This window comes from Chelon labrosus, assembly GCF_963514085.1.
Source record: "Chelon labrosus genome assembly, chromosome: 14".
In the NCBI taxonomy this organism is placed as follows: domain Eukaryota; kingdom Metazoa; phylum Chordata; class Actinopteri; order Mugiliformes; family Mugilidae; genus Chelon; species Chelon labrosus.
In genome coordinates, this window is record NC_140347.1 from 28,009,321 (window position 1) to 28,032,647 (window position 23,327).

Here is a 23,327-nt window from a genome sequence, read left to right on the forward strand (position 1 = left end):
GAGAAAGAGTCTCACGTTGACAACGCAACGGCGTGTCGTTTATTCATCCTAACTATATTAATTCCAAACCAACAAAGCGTTGCCCATAACAACAACAAACCAGCAGCGTGTTCTTAAAGAGACAGCGTCCCTAAAACACGGAACGAGGTGAATTGTGTCCATAGTGTCCACTACAATACACACATTTTATATAAAGGCATTGTGACAATCAGATCCAAAAATATTATAAAGAAAAGCAGTGCTCACAATTTGAGATAAGCTAGCGAGTGAACTAGAGAGAGAGTTTTTCATTCTAAAAACAAGTCCAAACCAAGCCATTCTATCAACCGCTGAACAGGCATGTCGCAATAAAAAGTAAAAAAAAAAAAAAAAAAAAAAAAAAAAGATGAACGTTTGTCTTGCTGTTTGTTTTGGAAGTGCAGCAGATAAATGATTAGACTATTTTTTTTTTTCCAATGGCACGCGATCTACCCGCACTGCCTTCACGATCTGCTGGTCGATCGTGATCGACGTAATGGGCACCGGCACCATCACTGGGAAACTTCCTTGCTTGGATGTTTGGATTTCAGGTGAAAAGATTAAACCGTATTAAAAAGAATATAAATTAATTGTATTCTTTTTAAAATGTTAAAGTGGCTGCAGTGATTTTTCTGAATTACCTTGTCAAACACACGGCACATTGCAGCCAGTTTCACAGCTCATTGTATCAAAACCACAGTAAGAGTTTTTATCTGACGTGCACACACACAAAAAAAAACATGCTGTTATATTTCTACTGAAAAGAAACTTGACAACGTGAAGTCCAATGTCAGGTTAGGAGGTTCTTACAGTAACTGAAATGTGGCTTTCTGCTCCCTTAAAGTGTGTTTTTTTGGAAAGCGATACCCTGACAGCCTGAAGTGTCTCTGGCTCTTTGTCTGCATATACTTCCCGCACTGCTTTGTGGCTGCTCTTCAACTGGAGGAAGGACGAGATTGTGTATGGATTAAGAAAAAAAGGCTTGACCCACTTGCTTTTCAAACAGTACCAAACCAAAATAGGGCCTTGTGGAGGGTGGCTTTCATTCGGCATCAGCATTTCTCTTGTACAGCGTGAGACACTTGAAGCTCATGTTTATAGCTCTTAAAACTATAATTAGCAGGGCCGGCTTATGGTGTTTAAATGCCTCCCTGACTTACCGACTGATTTGAAAGTTCTCTGTGTAAATCTCTTTTGTGCTTCAGAGTTTTTACCATCGCTATTCCCCCCCACAAACAAAAAAGCACATAATTACCTCACTGTATTTTTTATTTTTTTTTTCAAGGTTTGATGGGTTTGCTTGCAGGTTAGGTGGCATTTTGCATTTTTCAAGCCCCAAAGATAACACAAGAATGGAGGCGAGAGCCAAGTCAGCACACAAGGAGGAAAAGAGGAGGGAGTGGAGGGGCTGAGACAGAGATAGAGAGGAGAGGCAGGGGAGATAACCGCCGAGAAAGTGGAAGAGAGCGGGCAAGAGGAGGAGAGAATAGAGAGAAGTGACAGTAGTGATGTAGTGACAGAGGAAGTGGAAGAAGACGAGAGGCAGGAAAAGTGGCGCGACAAAAACACAAGGAAAAGCTACGAAAGGTGGGAAAGAACCTGGGGAGTGAGAGGAGAGTGAGAGGAGGGGAGTGAGAGAGAATGAGACCCAGGAGGTAAACTAATCACCGAGCACGCAATGCAATTTTCTGGCTCTGTGCCTCCACCCCACCGTACTCCTCCCTCCTTCACACTCGCTCCCTCCCTCCCACCATGTACCCCCCCTCGTCTCAGGGGCTCTTTTTACTATTCCACTCACACACACTGTCTCCTGCTCCTCTATCTATCAGGCTGTACCATTTCAGCACTCCCCTCTTGTCTTTAGTCCTGCTTTGTAATCCCCTCTGTCTCCCAAAAAAATGGATTGAACCACTCAGACCATCAGCGTTAAAAAAAAAAAGAAGAAGAAAATGAAGGAGTTCATTTGCATAATTTTTGAATCTTGAGTTATTTATTGCTGAGCAAGGATTCTTGAGGTGTTTTCACCTATATCGCTCTCAGATGGGGTTTGTGTGCGACAAGGTGAATGACTGGAAAACACCACAACAGTCACAGCGAGAAGAAGAAAACATGATGTAAAACTGCAGCTGTCTGTTTGCATCTGTGCATGCGTGTGCAAAGTGTGTGCTTCCCCCCGGGTGAAGGCGTTTAGGAAACGTTTGATATCGCTGCAGCAAAAGGTTTGAAAGTGTGTTGAGTCTCCCTCCGGAGAGAAGCGGCGGCGGCACCTGCCTGCCTCGCAGGTTTGCAGCGCCTTGATGATGATGATAGATGTTCACTCCAGACATGCAAATAAAGGAGGCAGCTCCCCGGAACTGCACACATGCTCACAAATGCACGCACACGCACACACAAGCGCATGTGTATGTTTAACTATGATCAAGTCACCCATTCATATATTAATCTTCCTCTTTAGGGAATATACCCCAGGGAGAACGCAGAAAGCTCCCACACACAGCAGTCACAAAGCTGCCCCATTTTCACAGGCGCACAGACTGGAGGGGGAGATTAGTCACATAACACGCCAACTTAAAAAAATATGAACGCTTCTCTTACAGAAAGGTGTGAACGTACGAGGTGAAAGTGAGCTAGCTCATTATTGACATGCAGCATGTCACTTCATCCATCATAAGTGACACTGCTGTCGCACAGCTGAGGCTTGAAGAGACACACAGCTACAAACGCAGGCACAAACACACGGTTGGAGAAATGCAAAGAGACGCACAGACTTCAGAATCAGTTTCAACAAGCTTATCTCATTTTCACTCTTGATAGACATCAGTGTGGTTGTGCACATTGTCGCAGTCTCGTAAGACAAGATATGCAAACACATTAAGCTTTAACACACATGAACATCTCAGCCCCTGCGACATGACATGCTACTCACGTGTCTACCTTTTAGACGTTAAACAAAAACACTCACACACTAATGCACTCACACACATGCTCAGATTTTTACACCAGTTTTCACACCATCACACTGTGTCACTATGGGGAAGCCCTGAGTCCCATGCTAACCTGAGGGAATCCAATGACACAAAGCGTATGTGTGAGCCCCCAACCGCTAGTCACTGACAGGCCCGCTGAGCAAAACTTGTTGTGACAGATCAAAATATCAGCCTGGCAGGGAAGGAGAGACAGAGACAGAGAGAGAGACAGAGAGAGAGAGCAACAGAAAGCGCATTACATGGCCATCTGAATAACTAATGCAGGGATACTGTAGTTATGCAGGGGTGCTTTAAGGTCGCAGACAGGTATTATTGCAGTCAGGCAGCTCAGCAGGCTGAGAGATATAGTTACTGACGGCGAGGGAAAAAAAAATTAAAACTCATCATAGTTTCCTTCAGGAACACACACTCAAAATATCTCTCCTGCCCACTGCAGGATTTTCACTCCCATAAACAACTTCCTCCCATCACCCAAACATTGGCTAACACAGTATGATATAAATCCTCTGGGACGTTAGGCTTGGATACGTGGTGTCAGCTTTTCCAGCTCTTAAAAATGCACACACATTAACATACAAACACAGACACGAGCAGACATAACACACGTGTGCAGGACTAGGTTGGGTGTGCTTTACCTTTCTGCGCTGGGGGATGGTTACATGGAAGATAGGAGGAGAAAGAGATGGGGGGATGGGGTCAGATCGATAGAGGTACCCTCCTTTCCTCTATGAATCTATGCAGTGGGAGACTGGATGCTGACAGGGCAAAGCCTCCTTCTAGACACTGGATCTAGGCCATATCCTCCTCAGGGGGTCCCTTAATCGGTGCATGGATTAACTGATTGGCTGTTTGAGCACAGGCAAACATCCCTTGTCAGCTACAGAAGCAGTGTATGTATGATCTCAACGATACGTTCTTATTTGATACATACTGTGTACTGGGTGAAATCAACAAAAATAGTGTAGTTTGTATGATTTGTTGACAATATGACATGAGGGAACAATACACCATCTGACAGATACAAAGCTTGTACATTTTGAGTACAGGACATGCAGGACGGCTGGACTGTGAGCTGGGCTTGAATTTCAAGCTGTGCTGGAGGACGAGCTGAGACTTCTTCACAATGTAGGACACTTGTACTTCCTTTCTTCGGTGATGGCGTTTCAGCTGCAAACTTTCACCTGGCATGATTCAACTGTCAGAATAGCACTGGTCGTCTTTAGACCTAGTCCCCACCTGGGAAGAGGCCGTCAGTCAAAGGTTGCCAGCAACATGACATAACTGTCAATGAGTTCTTCTTGCTGTAAACAGTTGTTATTTAAGGCCTTGTCTATATGTGCAGTGTATTATTTAAAAAGCAGCATGACCCATTGATTTTGGCTTTTTGTCCACACATAAACTCAGATAAAACTGAGGGGCAGGATATTGAGAGGATAATTTAATTTATGGCTTGTGATAAATGTGTGCAGTTACATCCTTCGTTGATATGAGGTAATTTTGTGCAATGTTGGCGCTAACGTTGCTAAAATAAGTTTTTAAATCTCTATACATAAATGTACAGTTACTCTTCCACTATACTGAGGAACAGATTCTCTCAGAACGTGCTACAGGTCATTGTGTGATCTAACACACACTTTTTTGGTAGCCTTTTGGAACCGGTCTCTGATTGGGGAACATGTTTACGTATATTGTTGCCTTTTGGTTTGACATGCTCTTTACAGTGCTTCAGTTCTGGTTTTGCCATATTCTTTTATTCCCAGTTATCATGTACGTGGATATTTTATTTAAAAAATGTGCAGGACCATGTTAATATTTTATGTTTTATTAGGTATGCATTTGACATATCTAACAGCGTTGCTGTGCTTAAAAGTGCTTAAAAGAGTTTGTGTTTGTATTGACATGGCAGCATACATGAGGCAACCCATTCACATCCATCAATATTGTTAACTACTTCATAATAATGGCAACAACAGTTGTCCGCTGCAACTGAAAGCAACGCTATGAGACATGTGGACCACAAAACCCTAAAAAAAGGTTGAAATGTAAAACTTAATAAGGTGTGAAGAATTAGGTGGTAGTTATCATTATGAGTGATTATTTGATATATTGTCAATATACACCGATCAGGCATAACATTATGACCACCTTCCTAATATTGTGTAGGTCTCCCTTGTGCCTCCAAAACAGTTGTGAATGGACATGGGTCTTCTGAGGGTGTCCTGTGGTGTCTGGCAACAGAATGTAGTTTGGGGGGGCTTTGAGGGGAGGGGCCTCTGTGGAGGGGCCTCAGGCTCGTTCCAGTGCATCCCACAGATACTTGATCAGTTTAGGATCTAGTGAATTTGGAGGCCAGGTCAACACCTTGTGCTGTTCTTCATGTTTTTTGAGTTGTTCCTAAATCGTTTTTGTGTGTACTGTCAGGTTGCTTCCTGCTGGGGATGGCTGCTGCCATCAAGGAGTGTCATTGCTATGGGGTGGGGGTGTCTGGTCTGGTCTAGGTGGGTGCTACATGTCTAACTAACACATGAATACACATGAATGCCAGGTCCAAACGTTTCCCAGCAGAACACTGAAGTATAAATAATCAGTATAAATGAGCATAAAAAGGCAAATTTTAATTGCTGGATTAAGATGCATTTTCACTGTAGGAATTTTTCTAAGCAAACTACTGCCATGAGTACCTTTGCAGGTACTCCTGCTCACGGGTCAATACGTTTCAGAAGTACACGAATTCTCGGGGTAGGTTCAGCACGGAATATTTCTGATTGGTACTCACAGGATAGTGTGCCTGAAGCCATGCGTCTGGCCATTCAATAATCTCCGCAATAGCCTGTTTAATAATCATTTTGGGCATCATGAATCTGCTTTGCTGCTAGTCCTCATTTCCAGTGTTGACTCAGTGACTCAATTTGCAAAGCAGTAAATCAACCGCAGCACATCCTGTATCTCCTCCATGCAAGGTGTTGATGCAGGGGCACCGCTGACTTGGCATTATTGTTGTTTTATAGTCTACTGGACTAGAGCAGGTTGTAGCAAACAAAAATGATGTATAAAAACAGCCAAACTAATTTGCCTCATCTTTGAGAATCTTTCAAAAATGTAGATGATGATTTGAAACAATTAGTTCCAGTAAAAAATAATCCCTGGGATTTAAGATTCTAAAGGTACAGTTTACAGTTCTAAGGGGGTACAGTTTACACCTTTCTCCCCTCGCCCCAAAAGCTAAACACACACACAGATTTAACATGACTTAAGTATGAGGATATGTTTTTAAGCTTTTATGTTATGGTGGCACTGATACCGTCAGAACACTTAAGAAGGAAGATTTTATTCACTCCAAATACACACAACTTCCATCTCAGAGATCTAGTGCACTAGTAAACTTGAATGGAATGTTTCTCTCCATTAAAGCTTGTTCCATGTCGTGAAACACAGGTTGGCCATTACTACTGCAGAGCACTTCAAGTTCAGTGGGTGGGCAGAGAGAGAGAGAGAGAGAGATCGGATGAAAGGGGAGAGGGACTGTGGTTGTTTGGATGAGAGCTGAAATGACGTTGTGTGAGTGCGTCTGTGTTTGTGTATTTATGTGTGGCTCTGCCTGTAATGGTGGCTGAGAAACTGAATGAGCAGAGGCAGTAAGTAATGGTCAGGGTGGAGAAGATGCATCTAAGATGGAATTGATTTTTCATTTTTATTGCCCCCATAGAAAGATATCATAAAAACATACATATAATATATTGCACTGTATGTATATCATCCAAAAATGATATATTGAAATGGAATAATTATCTTATTTTACAGCTTTTCCAAGCTTCTTGTAATCTTATTTTTATAGTTGTTGCATTGGTTTCCTCTTTATACGTTTTTGTAAATCAGCAGCAAACTTTAGTTAAGTAATATACAAGGTTTGTATCATGTACATAGGGCAACACTATATTTTAACAAAAAATAAGAAGGGAAGAAATGGGATGGAGAGAGGCAGAGAGCATCAGAGAGAGCCGATGACTCCTGGGAACTGCTAAGTGATGGTAACTGGATTCCAACATGTTGCAGTCTGGGAAGTCTCCTGATGAATAGGAAGGAGAGAGGGCAGCAGAGGAGGGATGGAAAGGAGGCAGGAGACAACCTAACTGCGTAATGTACTGGCACCGCACCAAGGCGTCCATTTCATTCACAAAACGCCCGAGCTTGTCCAACCTTAGGCTGAACAGTCTGCACCTACATAGCCCAGGGGAGAGAGGGGAAGGAAGCGCTCACTCCTCCTTCTCCCTGTTTGCTTTCATCTTATTCTCTCCCTCCTGTGTTTTTTGTCATCGGGCTTTCCTCTGCCTTTTATGTTCTGCCGTGTCCTAAAATGTTACCATATTATTTCTTTGGATGTGTCGACGAAACCCACCAGCCAAAACTTTAGAAATCCCTGGCTGAGTTCATTAATGTGTTTTCCAAGTCTGAAATGAATCATTTGGCTTGGAACATACTGCATTTTTCTGTCTTTCATTTTTAAAAGGTATTAAATACAATGTTAACCGTACCTGGACACTGACCATCGGCTACACACTTGCCCGACGGGGGATATGTAACTGCTAATTAACTGAACCGAATAGCTGAGGTCTCTGCCAATAATGCATCCTACTACAGTTACAGTAAATGGAAAATGGGGTTTCATTTTTTTCATAAAAAGCAAACCGCCTGACATGAAGCCGCTCAACTCTGCCTGACCCTCGGGTAATTTGAGTCAGAGGAGCTGCTTCAGTTCGTCTGGTCATCATTTTGAAGAAAGAAAAACAACAGCCCACACACAAAAAAAAAGACATGCCAGGAAAAGATGATCAGAAACTAGAACTTACAGCAGTTAGGCTCACAAACTGTGCAGCTTTCTCCCTAAGTCAAGTGGAAGTATGAAAACTTTTGCAATTAAAAATAATTTCTGTTTTTATTAAAAATAAAATAAAATTCTCATCACACATCCAGACACTCACAGGCGCACAGTGCAAATGTACAGCTTGCATGTGAACCAGTAACGTATTGAAGGTCAGGATACTTAGAGCACAGAAGAGCATAATCTCTCAAACTTGTCTTTTTAATAAGATCTGCCAAAGCAAACATACAACACAAATGACTTTCATATATTTGTCATTTATTGCTGGGTAGTATGCCCCAGTACTGTGATACAACGCCAGGGTTTCAGCCTCTGCTGTGACTCACAACTGTTGTGTGTTTATGTACAGTCTGTGGGTGTGTGCGTAGGTGTACGGCTTCAGAAAACAAATTTGTCCTAAGATTACCTTGTGTGCTTCCATGCATATACTGCCAGAACAACAAGTATACGGACAGTTACACATTTGTTGTTCTTTAGACTAATAGTACAGTTGTTATAAAAATGATGAATACTACTTTAAAATACCGTGTGTAGGTAATGTTTTATAATGGTTGACATTGATATTAAGAAAAAACTACGTGTGAGATTTAGGTCTTATAAAACAGGGTACCCAAAATGCAAAAGTTCAAAAGTAACTGGACTCCACTACATACAGTATATTTCTGTTATGTTTCTGTTTTGACATCAGTTTAAGAACCGAGTTGATTAAGGGTTGACATATAGATTAAAGCAGAGTTGCCTGTCAATGGGAAGTGACCTTGGCGAAAAAGAAACAAGCAAATATCTGTCAGCTAGAAATATATCAAAAGATTAAAGGTAGTTGGCAGTCACAGGTCAAGTACACTCTAAAATAACTAGTAAAGGAAAAATAAAACATGGTAAAGGGCCTGGACAAAGGTTTTTTGGATGACCCAAAATTGTCTACGTAGTCAAGAAACATCCCTTTGTGACTGCACAGAAAGTCTCTCAATGTAGGGACTTTCTTTCCCAATTATCAAGAGTTTTTGACCAGAACCTCAGAATTTACAGCAAGATGCAAATCATGACTGAGCCTTAAAACCAGAAAGATAGTTTGAAGTAGTTTGGAACGATGAAACAAAAATCAGCTTCTATCGAAATCATGGAAAGAGGAGAGTGTAGAGAATACAAAGAACAGCTCATGGCGGAAGGCAGAGCCTCATCTGTCAAACATGGTTGTGGTTCTATGATGGCTTGGGCAAGTATGGCTGCTAATGAAACTGGTGACAGTGACATTTATCTATGATTTATTTGCTGACAGAAGCACCAAGATGAATGTAGCATTCCGTGTGCTCAGATCAAGCCAACTGCATCAACATTTGTTGGATGACAGCTCATCATTTAGCAACAATCCTGAACGCGTGGCCAAAGCAAAGCAAGAGTTTTCGGGATGAAGAGGTGGATTACCCTTGACTGACCGAGACAATCACCTGACCTCAATCTCATACCTGAAGTTATAAGTGGTTACAGTAAAAAAACCTGGGAGGGCATCACCAAAGAACATACAGTCAGTCTCAGGTGATGTCTATGAGTCAAATGCTCTAGGACTCAAGGATTCTCCACAAAATATGAAATAAGACCACTTTGTTTGACTTCCAATTACTTTTGAATCACAGTTATTTCTATATATTATATAATCCTGCTCAAATTATCTCTGACACTTTAATGTAGTATGTATAGTTCAAATTGAATGTACTGAAGCACGAAGCCTGGAGAACAAATTAAAGTGGAACTGTCCAAATATTCTGGACCGTATGAGTGGATTTCCCATTTAGAAGCGAAGAATTCTGCAGATCACATCGCAGGATATGAAATTATGCTTGAGTCGACAACCAACGGGGGTGAGAAAAAGACACATGGATATTAACAAGGGAAGAAAAAAAACGCTATGGAGTGTGATTTTGAGTCTTCAACAGCAGTCGGAGGATGATTTTTTTGGAGCTGTTGTGGAGCTGGGGAGAGAGGAAGATCAGGAGGGAGAGGAGAGGAAGAGAAAGTAGGACAGAGATGTGTGGGCTTGGCTCTGGAAGGACGATGGCTCTAATCAGGACTGAGCAGCTGCTATTACTCCAGCACTCTCTTTAGGGAGGGCACGCGAAACCCTACTCATGCTTTAACATCAAGGAGGGAAATCTAAATCACACAGGATCCTGCTAGAAGCAGCGCAGAGCCTTTGAAAAAATCAGAGGCCGACACAGGGTTTTCTCTTGTCTCGCTATATCAAGATTGTGATAGCTATAAATTATTTAGCAGAATTGATCTGTAGAAAGAAATGATCAAGGCACAACTGATGAGAAACCATCAATCATTTAGACACTGCCTATTTCAACCAAAAAGCTCTCCATTAGCTTACAACCTCACATTAAGTCCGAATGCCAGTCTAAGGTGAATGAGAGATATTTTGTGTTTGAATAGTTTAGAGTGTCGCTTGTGTGTGTAGCTCAGAAAAATGTTATGGCATTTGTTAAACTGTGTGTTTCAGTGCTTTAATATGAGAGGCGATTTTAGCATGTCAGGCTAACTGGCTTACTTCTTACAGTAAACAGCAGAAATGTCATGATTCCAGTCCAGACCAGTATGCTAACACATAGACACACAATGTTACAATTTGATGACAGACTGAATGTAGCCTTTCAGCGTCAGCCTTATGGGCCCTTGCTACATTAGCCTAAATAGCACATCTGTCATGAACATTACATCGGAAGCACTGCCCCAACAGATACAGCTGTAACGATTCACAAACTGAAGTATTGTTTTAATAATCGTACTGACTCATCCTTGATTTTTACAAGTCTTAGCCGACCTGTTTATGAACTAGCTGCCACCATTGTTGGTATTATTCTGTATCTCCAGTACCTCGAGCATCTTTGATACTTTTGGTAAAAGAAGTTCCTGCTCCTTTTTGTAATTTTTGCATTGTGCCGGCACCAAAGGATTGATTCTTTTGACATTAGTACTTGAAGACCAAAGAGCATAAATGGTAACAGTTATGCAGAGGAGCACATCTGTTATGTAGTATTTCCCCACTGTGTGGAAGCTAGACTTCAGTGCAATTAGATTACAGGCTAATGTTAGCAGCTCTGCCCTGCTCTTTATTGGATCTGGGTGGTAAATGTGCCATTGTCACTGTAAACTCCATTTAGGCCTTTAAAAATGGAAAGCTTGACAGGTCTAGTAACAGTAGGCTGGGAGGACTTAGCAACTGGTTGGTTAATTGTCAGTCCCGTTGATGTAATATATGTATATTGTATTTCACAGTGTTTTACATTAAAATAACACCCAAGTGTGCTCCAACTTTCATGGAGAAATACAACCCTTTTCATATCAGCCTCTGTAGTCTACAGCACACATTGTTTTTCAAGTCACCAAAACTCAATCCCTATAGCAGACCCTGCAGCAACATCCAGAAACACCTCACACTGAAATATTAAATAGCAAATGGGAAGTGACAGTCTCTCGAAAACTCAGCACTTTGTGGGGGAAAACAAGCTGTCAATATCAGTGCCCAGGAAGCACATGGAACTTGAAAGAGACAGAGCGACAGACAGCGACAGACAGCGACAGACGGAAAAACAGAAAAAAAGGGAGCTGGAGAAACATTGACATCTTTGTCTCTCTTGCTGTGTGGATAAGATGCTTGCGTCTGACAAGGCAATGTCGATCTACAGGCTATCTAAAGTGGACAGCTGAGCCAAAAGAGCCACAGTGTGTTGGTGCCTGTGGTCGCCCAAGTGGCCATACAGGGTGAAGATCCTACAAAACTCCAAGCATGAAAATTTGAAGTTCAAGAAGTGCTTTACTCTGCATTAAGAAATAAGTTTATTCAGGCTACCTTTGCCTTTGGTTTTTGCTTGTATGGATTCCTTCCGCGCCGTGGTTGCGTCCCAAAATCACACATCTGGGAATGGATAGCTGGTGGGTGTATTTGTGCATGCTTGTGTCTGTTTGCACACAGGTCACCTCCCCAGTCCACATCAGACCAGATCAAACGGCTGCATCTCAAGTCTGTGACACACTTTCATCAAAGGCAGCACACGAGAGAGAGAAATCTCTTCAGAAAGACTCAATATGTTACGGTCGGGTTGCATTCCTAAAGCAGGCCAGGGTATATACGGTGCCGTAAAGCACACAAACACAGGCATACTCACAAACACACATGCACTGCTGTAAATGGAATTAAATGTGATGGAGAAGAAACACACAAGCTGGTTTCAATACACAAGACAAAAGCGGGCCTGTGCACAACAGCAGATTTGGTCTAAGGGAAAGTATACAGTATATGCAGCTCAAAATAAAAGAAGAATTCTCCCTATACATCAGCTATGTGACAGAAATTCAGCTGAAATATTTCTCCACTCTTCCAGCGACTTGTACTTTCTCAGCTTTTCCTATTTTACTATATTCTACGTGGTGTCTGTCCATGTTGGAGCAAGACGAGGCAGAGTTGACTTCAAACAGTCTTGTCCCATCGAACAACACATCACAGGCCTGCCGGCTTTACCTTTGAAGAACACTGGACAGAGCATGCTCAGTGGCATCCAGTCAATAAGTCATTATGGGAGGCTTCTGTGGCAGTTGCTCTCCTTGTGAGGCTGTGCGCTGACCCCGAGTCAGACCAGGGAACACCGCCGTACCACCCAGTGCACAGATTCATCTTACTGACCCAAAAGACAAGCAGGACTGAGAAATTTCTTTGAATATAAGCTGAAGAACTTGTTTCTGTATTATATCTGTGTCTATTTTTAAAGCTATTAATTACTGAAATGACTAAATATTCTTGTGTAAACACTGCTTAGCTTCCTTGGCTGTATTTTGATTTGTGTCCTCGGACATGTGCTTGCAGGGCATATTTTAAACCATTGGTGTTTTTGATGTCTTAACCTAAACCTAACCAAGCAGCGATGGGCAGCAACACAAAGATGGCAAACACAAAGTAACACAAAGTGACACAAAATGCAGCATGTAAAAGCAGAACTTTGGTGTATATATATATATATATAGTCCCACATGGGACCCACATGGGACGCTTACCGTTTCACCCTGTCAACTTGAAAGTCCTGGTTTGGCTTCTTCCTTCTTCATCTACATGCAAGTCAGGTAGTGTCACAAAAAAGGGAAATTTGCATCCATGAACTCAAAACAACTGGCTGTATTTTGTGTCTATCTGACAGACTGGGAGGTCCAGCACCCCCAAAAAAGATGTCCCTTGTTATTCCTCACTATTCTTTCTAGTGCAATCCAAACCTAGGACTAAATAAATACCTCACAGTACCACCAAGACCGGAGTAGCTTTAACTGGGTCCACTCACGCTGTGTAGACATTGTAAAACCATGAGGGAGCGAGATTTAAAAGTAAAAACTCAGAGCAAGATCAGGTATTCATGGAGCTTGGAGACTGAGATCAAACTCTGTATGCACAGTGCAGAGAGGCTTCAGAAAGCCTCTGTCTTGGCTCTCCTCTCGTGACCCACTCTGAACGTGTTTTTACCTTCAATTCCTTATAATGTTGCTTTCCACTCTCACTCATCCTACTCATTTTTCCCCCCCTTACGTGTCTATACCTTTCCTTCAACATGCCCACATTTCTCACGCAGCCCTTTCGCCCAATTTTCTCAAGGCTCAGTGAAAGACATTGGAAATGAACTCAGATGACAAACCTTGTCGCTCATGATGTTTTTTTAATGCTGGAAAAATGATGTAACAGCATGCAAATCTTTTTTTCTAAATATATATATATATATATATATATATATATGTATAGAGGAATAAACATCAACAGCGTGGTTCATTATGACGGAGATGACACTGATTTTACAGAGCGTTCTTTAATTATTAAAATATTTCTTGGGCGTATAATTTATGAAAGATTAGAGAAGTATTGTGTCTTGTTTTGTAGAGCATCTTGTTCCACTGTGCTTCTGCTGTGGTCTCTGCTCTAAATCCATATAAAATACTCATTGTGCAGAATACATATCTTTATAGTTTAATGAACAATAGGGCTTTCTGGCACTGCTAAGTCACAACGTATTAATTAGCTCCTCAAAAGGCAGATCCTTCCTGTAGTAAATTCAAATTGAATAGAGCAACAATGGAACTCATCTAAAGCTTTTTATTAACCGTAATGGGATGCATTGGCTTTTTTCCCTCCTTACCTTTGGCAGTCACGTCTTATTGAGTTGACAGCCAATGTGTTTGCCGTGTGTATGTTGTGCAGTTTAGCCAAGGAGGAACCAATGGTTGACTTACGATTATTCAATCTTCCTGCCCGTTCGTTTAAAAGCTAGAAAATGGCTGTTTCAGGTTTTGTCCAAATGTATTCCTACATCACAGATTCATTCTAAACACAGTAGGTGTATCCTCCCTCTGTGATGTCTGTGTATATTGTTCTTTCTACATTCCTCACTTACTCTACAGCCGGTTTAGTGGCTCTGTAAGGCTATTTCAGCTAAGTGTGAACATGCCAACATGTGGTGATGCTAACATGCTGATGTTCAACGTCTTTGTGCTGGCCTGCTAAAATTACCTTCTAAGTACTAACACCTCAGCAGCTGATGCTAATGGGATCAGCACAGTGATTACAGTTCATCTTGAAGGGCCTGCACCAAAATGTCAACCTCGTGGTGGTGCTTGAGAAGTGAGAGGCTCACTGGAGTCAATATAATTCATCCTCTGGGGACCGTGAATGCCTGAACAATCTAATAGTTGTTAAATAATTCATTCAACAACTACATTTACAGCATTTACAGTATATAAGCAATTTTATTTTTTAAAGCAGCATGCTTTTCACCCTTGCTTGGTGACTGATTTCAATTACAACTGTACAGCTGCTATGAATTTTTGCATCAGTGACAAGCTGCGCTGCTGCTTTAATCCCAAACAATGCATATACTAGTTCCAGAGACAAGCAAGGCTAGTCAATTTCCTCTGTCCCCAGCAAGCAACGTGAGAGAGAGTGACTGTGAGAGAAAGTGTAATTTCTAGGGATGAAGCAGAGAACTGTCTCAGTAACAGCACAGCCTCAGGCTGTACGCACAGCTTCTTTACCCAATTCTCAGAGGAGCAGCCTGGTACCAGAACAACACATGACAGCTAAAAAAGAAATAAAAAAAGAGGCCATGTAACCAAAAACAAGATATTCATATAGCAAAACTGAAACAAGGCTAGCTCATTACTATAGCCTGTCATGGAGGCACATCGTTAAGAGGGCTCTGACTCCACTTTAAGTTTTATTTATTTATTAATTTATTTTGTTTAATGAAAGCAGACAGATGTATCTGAGATTTTGAATACATCTTCCTTTGACGACATGGAGACCAAATGACTTATTTGTTTTTATTGTTAGATCAGAATCTGTGTTTTCTGTGTTAATAGATTTCAGACATTTTTCCCAATACTGCACCACTTTTCAACGAAGACATTTTTGGAAAATATATATCACATTATATTTTTCCTTAAGGTATGGACACACCTAAACCATATCTTAGGCAACGAGCAATGAAAGCCAACCGTGACGTTGCCTCATGTCGCTGTGCCTTGACCAAAAAGCAGTACTTGAACACACCGCAGCTGGAGAATGCCACCTCAAAAAGAGCTACTATTAGCTGACCTCATATAGAGCTGGCCTTTCCTGAATCATGTTTTTCAGTTGGTCTACAATTCATTCATTCTAGATGATCATGTCACTGTGCAAAGACTGTTGAGATCAGATGAAGTTTAAAAGCTAGAAGAGCAATCTGTGCGTGCCTTGTTGGCTTTGTCCTTATGTTTACTTTCATCACTTAATGTCTCCAGCTATCTTTTACCAAACTGCTCTGCAAAAACCAGCCAACAGAGGCCCGACGAGAAGCAACGGTACAGGACATGCCTCAAAAACTTCAGCATGCTGTGTCACGGCCCTTAAACCAGCGATTCCTGACCTGTTTGGCTTTCTATGAAAGACAGATACTTGTCATGATTGATCATTTTTATATGCCAAGAAAGGATATTAGGTATTATACACAAGGGTAAAAAACAAAGTTCCGCTTAACCTCATTCACTTTCTGGGTGGCAACTACTACCTTAAACCATATGAGGGGCTGTACATCCGCATAGGGAGGATTTATAAGGTTTGAAAAACTCCTCCTCCAGTACAATGCATATTACAAAAAAAGGTTCTGTCTGGGTCCATAAACTCTACATTGAGCTATTGTCTGGAGGAGATATGCAGCCTCAAGCAGAGGACAGAGCAGCTCTGTGGGAGAGTCTTGGCTCTCATCAACCAGCACAATGAGCAGAAGAAGACAAAATATTCTGTGCAAAACCCTGACTCCTCAATAAGTTGAGTGGACTCCTGCTGTGTGACACGTCGGAATGACACTATCTGCAGGGGACTCAAAACACTCCCGCACTTGGACCTCAGCAGGGGGCTTTGTGCTTACAAGGGGATGCTATGGTAACTAGATGTGAGTTTTTGAGCACGAGTATCCAATGATACCTGGAAGTGAAATGGTATAGGAGCTGGAGCTGTGTGTGTTCGTGCAAAATAGAGAGATGCGGAGGAAAACAACAAAGCTGAGCTACATTTCACCTCAGATTCTCAGGGATTCCCCCTCTCCCACCACCTGCCTTTCTCTCTTCTCCTGGATTCCATGTACAAATGTCTGTTTGCTCAACAGCTCACACTGACTCCACACCTTGTGCAAAGCTTACAAGCAGACAAGCGCCTGAGTGGGGGGAAGAAAAACAGAGAGACAGTGACAAGAGGGGAAGGCAGGGGTACAGGCAATGGGAGACAGTGGAATGAGTCAACAGTGTGCAGAGCCAGACCACAATGCAGAGACAAACACCATCTGGAAGCCAGAGAGTGTCGCCGTCATCGTGTTGCTCCTCTGAACCTGAAATCTACCACAGAACCTTGTAATCAACACAATGCCACTGGAAACCGGCATCCCACCGAGAGAGGAAACAATTAGCAATGGCGCGTAGCACCCAAAACGCTGGAACAACTGGGACCGCCAGAATTCAACAAGCATGTGCTGATTGTCGCGTAATATGCCGCCTTAATCATGACTCGCTGCTGCATTCAAATAGTGGGTCAGCAGCTGGTTGGGGGGGGGGCATCTGCGCAGGATTGGGTTTACGGGGTTTTGGGTTCAGTCTCCTTCAGTAAAGCCTCTAGAATAGCCTTTGACAGTGAGGAAGTGCTCAGTCTCCTTATTTCCTGCAACCTGCCGACTAAAAGCTCTCAGGAGAACAGTCACTTGCAGCCCACTTGTTGCCATGGTGATTAAATGTCAATCAAGAGATGGCGGGGCTCTCTACATTGGATTTTACACCCACATGCACAGGCACTAGGTCTCACACTTGCCTTATTGAAGCTGGAAGGACTACAGCAAATAAACATAAATATATGTAGGTGGAGTTCACTGATTGTGTCATGATAAATATCCAAGTCGGATTATTTTTTTCATTCTATACAGCGGTAAATAAATCATTGAGTGTACTTAAAAAAGATTGATTCGCCTCATTTTACCTCAAATCTACTTGTATTTCATTCCACTTATAATTCTGATTCATCATTTGCCTCTTCTTTACCCTTCTCTCACTTGCCACTACATTAGGTACACTGGTGAGTCATGCTAAAATAACAGTCCTGCACTATGGCCTTTGGTTTGTAGTACTACTGTATTGTATTGTGTTGTACCGCCACATGTTTCTCTTATTTTGACAACCCCAATTTGGTCACTGGGCTAGGTTAAATAACAGAAACAGAAACAATGTTTAATTCAAAACGGAGGTGGAAGGGGGGCTATAATGATACTATCCCAACTATTAAAAACAATTTATACAGTATATGAAATCCGTCCGTCTTTAAATTACTGTAATAACATATTGGATTTAGCAACAAACAGCAGCAGCCTGTGCAGTTCATTTACATGAATACTAAACATAAGCTGTTGAGACGTGGCACTCTATGGACAAATGTATGTATAATTAAATAAAGTATTAGCAAATAAATGTAATATATAATAAACAATTGGATCTAACTGCGCTAGCTAGCGCTTATAAAGTTAAGCTAGTTTACGTTACGTTACGTTCTCCATGGTCTAAAAAAATCGAAGCACAAACATCGGGTTGTAAAACGCAACAAAAGCTTCACATGCTACATATGTTGCCTGTGCCGTATTCTGAGTGAGGTTAAATTAAGTACAGAGCAGGTGAGCGACCGGGTGTGTGGAGGGAGGGAGGGATGGAGGGAGAAAAACTTTCAGGAGCAATAGGAAAAACAACGCAAGCATGACGCTGTTTGAAACGTGCAAATATATTTCCGATTCGTTGTGAGACCATGGTGGAGTAAATTAGATCCTGGCGTGCCGCCATAGTATTAATATAGTATGGAAAATCCAGGTAGAGTGCATTCGTTTCCACTAATGTGCCTAATGTTTTGGCCAATGAGTGTGTATATGTATATAAATTTGTCTTCCTCTGTCTGTTTTTCAGTGTTTTCTGTTTACTCCTGCCCCGTCTTCCTCTCTCTTTGTTTCTGACACTGTTGCTGAGTCTCAGTGGGGTTGAGCGAAAGTGACCTCGAAATCGACTGCTAATACAACTGTCATCGCCTGCTGCCCGCCGAGGCCCACCAGGGTAGGTCTGGGAACAGGAGCAGAGGAATGAGAGACCGAGGGAGGAAAAAAATGAAAGGAAAGAAACAGAGCGAGGAGCGTATCAGCAGAATCGTGAGAGGCGACTGCAACGTGGTAAGAAAAAAATAATAATTAAAAAAGGCCATGCCTGAGAGAAAGCAGCTCAAATGTGAGAGTGGAGAGTAAACAGAAGGATGGCAGACGAGCTGAGTGAGACTTATGTCAGCAAGGGGTGAGGAGGAGGAGGAGGAGGAAAGTGGGCTGCAGAGGCAGACTGCTCAGACTACGGTGAATCACTGAGGTCATCCTGTGACAAGGCTGCACATTGTAGCATCATGGTCAACAGGTCAGACAGGTGGATGGCTGTGTGCAGACAGTGTTTTCCACCTCACTGGACACACTGGCACATGGTACCACAGTGCACTGAATATTTTTTTTTACATAGGCCTGGATGCTGTTCTTGGTTTTTTCATTTCAAAGATAGTTATGACATATAATAAACAATTTAAGCTACAACAAAGTACCAACAAGAAAACAGTCTTAAAAATGGTTAATGTTGACCTTGCTGGAGATTTTCAAAAGTTTCAGACAACAGATAGATGAGTTCCGTCTTTCTATTTAAGTTTTTGGTCTTCTCCGCTATTGTTAGAGCCAAGAAAGTGAATTGTGTGAACTGCTGTCTGACCTGAAGTGTGGAGAGAGACGCACAGAAGATAAATGGATGGAGAGGAAAGGGTGCTGAAGCTGAGAATATTTAATAGCTTGCTCATGACTTTGGACTAAAACCTCTGAACTGGGGTGCAGAGCCAACTCTTGCGTCTTGTTATTACACAAGCATTTAACAGGATACATCCCAATTAAATAGCAAATCCTGTGAGCGTAGCTTTTGTAGATCTTTACAGGAATTTATAGAAAGAACATTAAAGGCAGGCCTGCTATATACCAATCAGCCACATTAAAACCACTGACAAGAGGAGTAAATAACATCAACCATCTTGTGACAATTCAATGTTCTGCTGGGAAAAGTTTGGACCTGACATTCATGTGGATGTTACTTAGACATGTAGCACCCACCTAGACCAGACCAGCCCCCCCACCCCATAGCAATGACACTCCTCGATGGCAGCAGCCATCCCCAGCAGGATGCAGCCTGACACAGACACCACAGGACACCCTCAGAAGGCCCATGTCCATTCTCTGATGAGTCACAACTGTTTTGGGGGCTCAAGGGAGACCTACACGATATTAGGAAGGTGGTCATAATGTTATTCCTGATTGGTGTATATTGACTATATATAAAGATGGACAACTCATAGGATTCCTTAAGAGCTCATTATGGTGGCTTCAACCATCTTGGCAGTTCATGACTCCACCTAAGTACTGGATAATTAAAAAATGAATTTGCAGGTGATGCCTTGTCAGACAGTGAAGGGCATCCATCTGTCACTCAAAATGACCACACCATTGTATTATGCATAATTTTTATTCTTGATATAATTTAAACACGTGAAGTCATAATGGGTGTGTTAAATTAACTACAGACACCAAAATGGTTGTGTTGTACCAGGCCGTAAACGTGCTTGTTTCTGTTGTAAAGTCGGACATTTTAACTTTGATTCGGAGCAAGCCTCAAGTGGCCATTTGAGGAACTGCAGTTTTTGGTACTTCTGCTTTAATTTTTTAGCCGAATAGGTTATCGCTTTATTACATTAATCAAATCTTGATTGAAAGTCAAGTTGTTAGCTCAGAGGTTGTTGTTATTGTTGTTTCCGATACTGAAGGGGATTTACAGTAACACACAGACAGCGGATGGGAAGGTAAATGCCTTATGAAATGTTTAGGCTGTATCCTAACGGTCTACATGCAGCATGTGAGACTGTGATCTTTCCTCTCACACATTTTCTTTATATCTCTATGACTGAATTTGCTACTGCTATTTCTTCCCACTCTAATCTCCTCGATAAATAGTGTTACGCAACCTTTTTTTTTTCACACTGGATTTTGCTGAAACATATGCATGTAGATACGAGACGGAGAGAAAGTGAGAGAGGGGCTGTGCTTTTTGTTCTTCATTTTTCCACGCATGGTTGGAGCTGTTTCAAAGGAAAGCAGAGCACCGCTACTGTACAGTACAGCGGGTCGATCTGACTGGTCAGTGCCGGCCTTTGCCTATAAATCTAGGTCACACTTTGCAGCAGGGCATTACCTCATTAACAGTTCTCAATACACTCATCTACATTTCAACTCTCACTACAGGGCATGTGGATAGCGAAAGAAAAATGGAAAGAAGGAAATCTGACGGATGAATGAGTGGGTTTTTAAAAAATTGACTTTTTAATATGACTAATTTGACTATGCCTAACACAGTAAGCACTGCAATGTATAGATTTTCTTTACTGGATCAGTCAGCAATTAATTCACCTTGACGTGTCAACTTCCTGTAAAACTGGCAAATCTAAAGCCACTATGTTGATGGTGCATTTTCAACCATGAAACAAAGTAAAGTATAGCAATGTCTGGTTCTAATGGGTCATAAATCTTCAGAACTTGAAAGCGCAAGGCGGTAGACAACAATCATGGATGTAGACTTTCAAAAGAAAGATGAGTCAGTGAAAATGTCCTATAATGACACAGAAGATCTGTCACTTTAAAATAACATAGCTGGGTTTATTTTTAATCATTTTTGCATTAGATTGCAAAACTACTTTTGGTAGCTGGTCAAAAGGTTGTAGTCAACCATTGTAATCAATGTAGATTTTGCATTGTTGGTAAATTCTAGTTGACTCGATAATATTTGGCCATTTCAGAGTTGGAACTGCCTTTTATCTTTATATCCATGTAACATTTAGTAAAGCTAATAACAGCTGGCTATTATTATACTCTCTGAATATCTGAAAGAAATTGCCCCACTAAGTTTGGTATTCAGAAACAGTTTTAGCTAAGGCGAGCAAGCTGAATTACATGAATTTTACTCAACCTGCACTTATCTGACCATATCAGGAGTGTAACATTAAATAAAATGACTGTCACTCAGCTAACTAACTAAATGTAAAAATATCTGCGTCAAGTCAACTTTACCAAATGCTAAATATGAAAAAATTGCTTTCTTTGACAAACGTAGGACAGCTAGCCATGACAGTGACAGCACAGCTAGCACTGATCATACTGGAACCTTCGGTAGCTTGGACTGTGCTGATTACATCAATTAATTATCTCTCAGCAATGGTGAGCAATAAACAGATCCCTACGCTCATTAGAGACCACAAGCATTCTCCATCCATCTTTTTTGTGGTTAGTGCAGGTTTCTTTTCACAACAACATCTTCTCCGATATGGAGCTTTTCTGTGTTAGATATACCTGGAAGAGTGCTGCTTTCTGCCCCATAGTTGCATGTAGATCTCCTTATAACTTCTGTGGGCACCGCCAATCCCAAGTAAAAGAAAATGTGCTTAAAATCCATCGACCATATCTCAACAGCTTCATTAATGGGTCATATGTTCTGCACCAACACCACTATACATTCCCCAGCAATCCTAACACTTGGAAAATGAAGTGTCACATCTTTCATTGTAAGTCTGATGGGCAGATGCCGTGCAAAGAGCTAATTAAAACTGTACCGCAAGTTCAACAGCAAAATAATTAATTGCATTTTTACTGCACTGCCAGATGATCTATTTAATGTTTCTCACTAAAGAACAAATGAATTTGGAAAGTCTCCTTCAAAAAGCAGCACACAGAGCGTTTTTACAACCTCAAAATCAACTTCCATTGCGACAGTTTCCGATGAACTCTTTGTCCTCTCCCTGTCTTTGTCGCTCTCTCCTTCAAACTCACATACATGCACACACAGCACAGATATTTTGCCTTGCTCCGGTATTTCCTCTCCATTGCACACAGATGTATGTTAAAAAAAAAACTTAAAGCTTTGATGAGAGGCATGTTAATGTCTGTTTGGATGTTTTGAGAAACCTTAAGCAAATTCATGTTTTGGCTCAATTAATTTCACAGTGTCTCTGGCAAGGACAGGTGTAAATGAAACCTGACACATCAAATCATCATCAACAGTCCATATCCAGGCGGGAAGCACACAACTACACAAGCCAGAATGTACACCTATACGCACACATTCAACTGAAGTGTAAAAATGACAGCATTTAAGGTGGGATATTAATGTGATAGGTCTCGGCATAAAGTGTCCAAACTCAGAAGACTTAATACACTGCCTGGCCAAAAAAAAGTCACCATGAAAGAAACGGTCACACAGTCTAATATTTTGCTGGGCCGCCTTTAGCTTTGATTACAGCACGCATTCGCTGTGGCATTGTTTAGATAAGCTTCTACAATGTCACAAGATTTATTTCCATCCAGTGTTGCATTAATTTTTCACCAAGATCTTGTATTGATGATGGGAGAGTCTGACCACTGCACAAAGCCTTCTCCAGCACATCCCAAAGATTCTCAATGGGGTTAAGGTCTGGACTCTGTGGTGGCCAATCCACGTGTGAAAATGATGTCTCATGCTCCCTGAACCACTCTTTCACAATTTGAGACCCATAAATCCTGACATTGTCATCTTAGAATATGCCCGTGCCATCAGGGAAGAAAAAAATCCATTGATGGAATAACCTGGTCATTCAGTCTCTCTCCTGTCAGTGATTTTAATGTTGTGGCTGATCGGTTTATATGAGTTTCTACTTTTTCTTCTTCTAACTGATGACTGAAATGTCAGATTGTATGGAACCGGTAATTCCAATGCCAAAACACTGCCCCCTCTTTAAAGTATGACTCCAGACTTTACTCTAG

The 23,327-nt window shown here is 41.6% G+C and overlaps 1 protein-coding gene across 1 annotated transcript in view; it reads right to left on the minus strand.

Moving 5' to 3' along the window:
- xkr6b (XK, Kell blood group complex subunit-related family, member 6b) overlaps positions 1-23,327 on the minus strand; it is a gene marked incomplete at both ends in the record, with an annotated part of 60,536 nt that overhangs the window by 19,395 nt on the left and 17,814 nt on the right. The gene's annotated exons all lie outside the window — the stretch shown is intronic.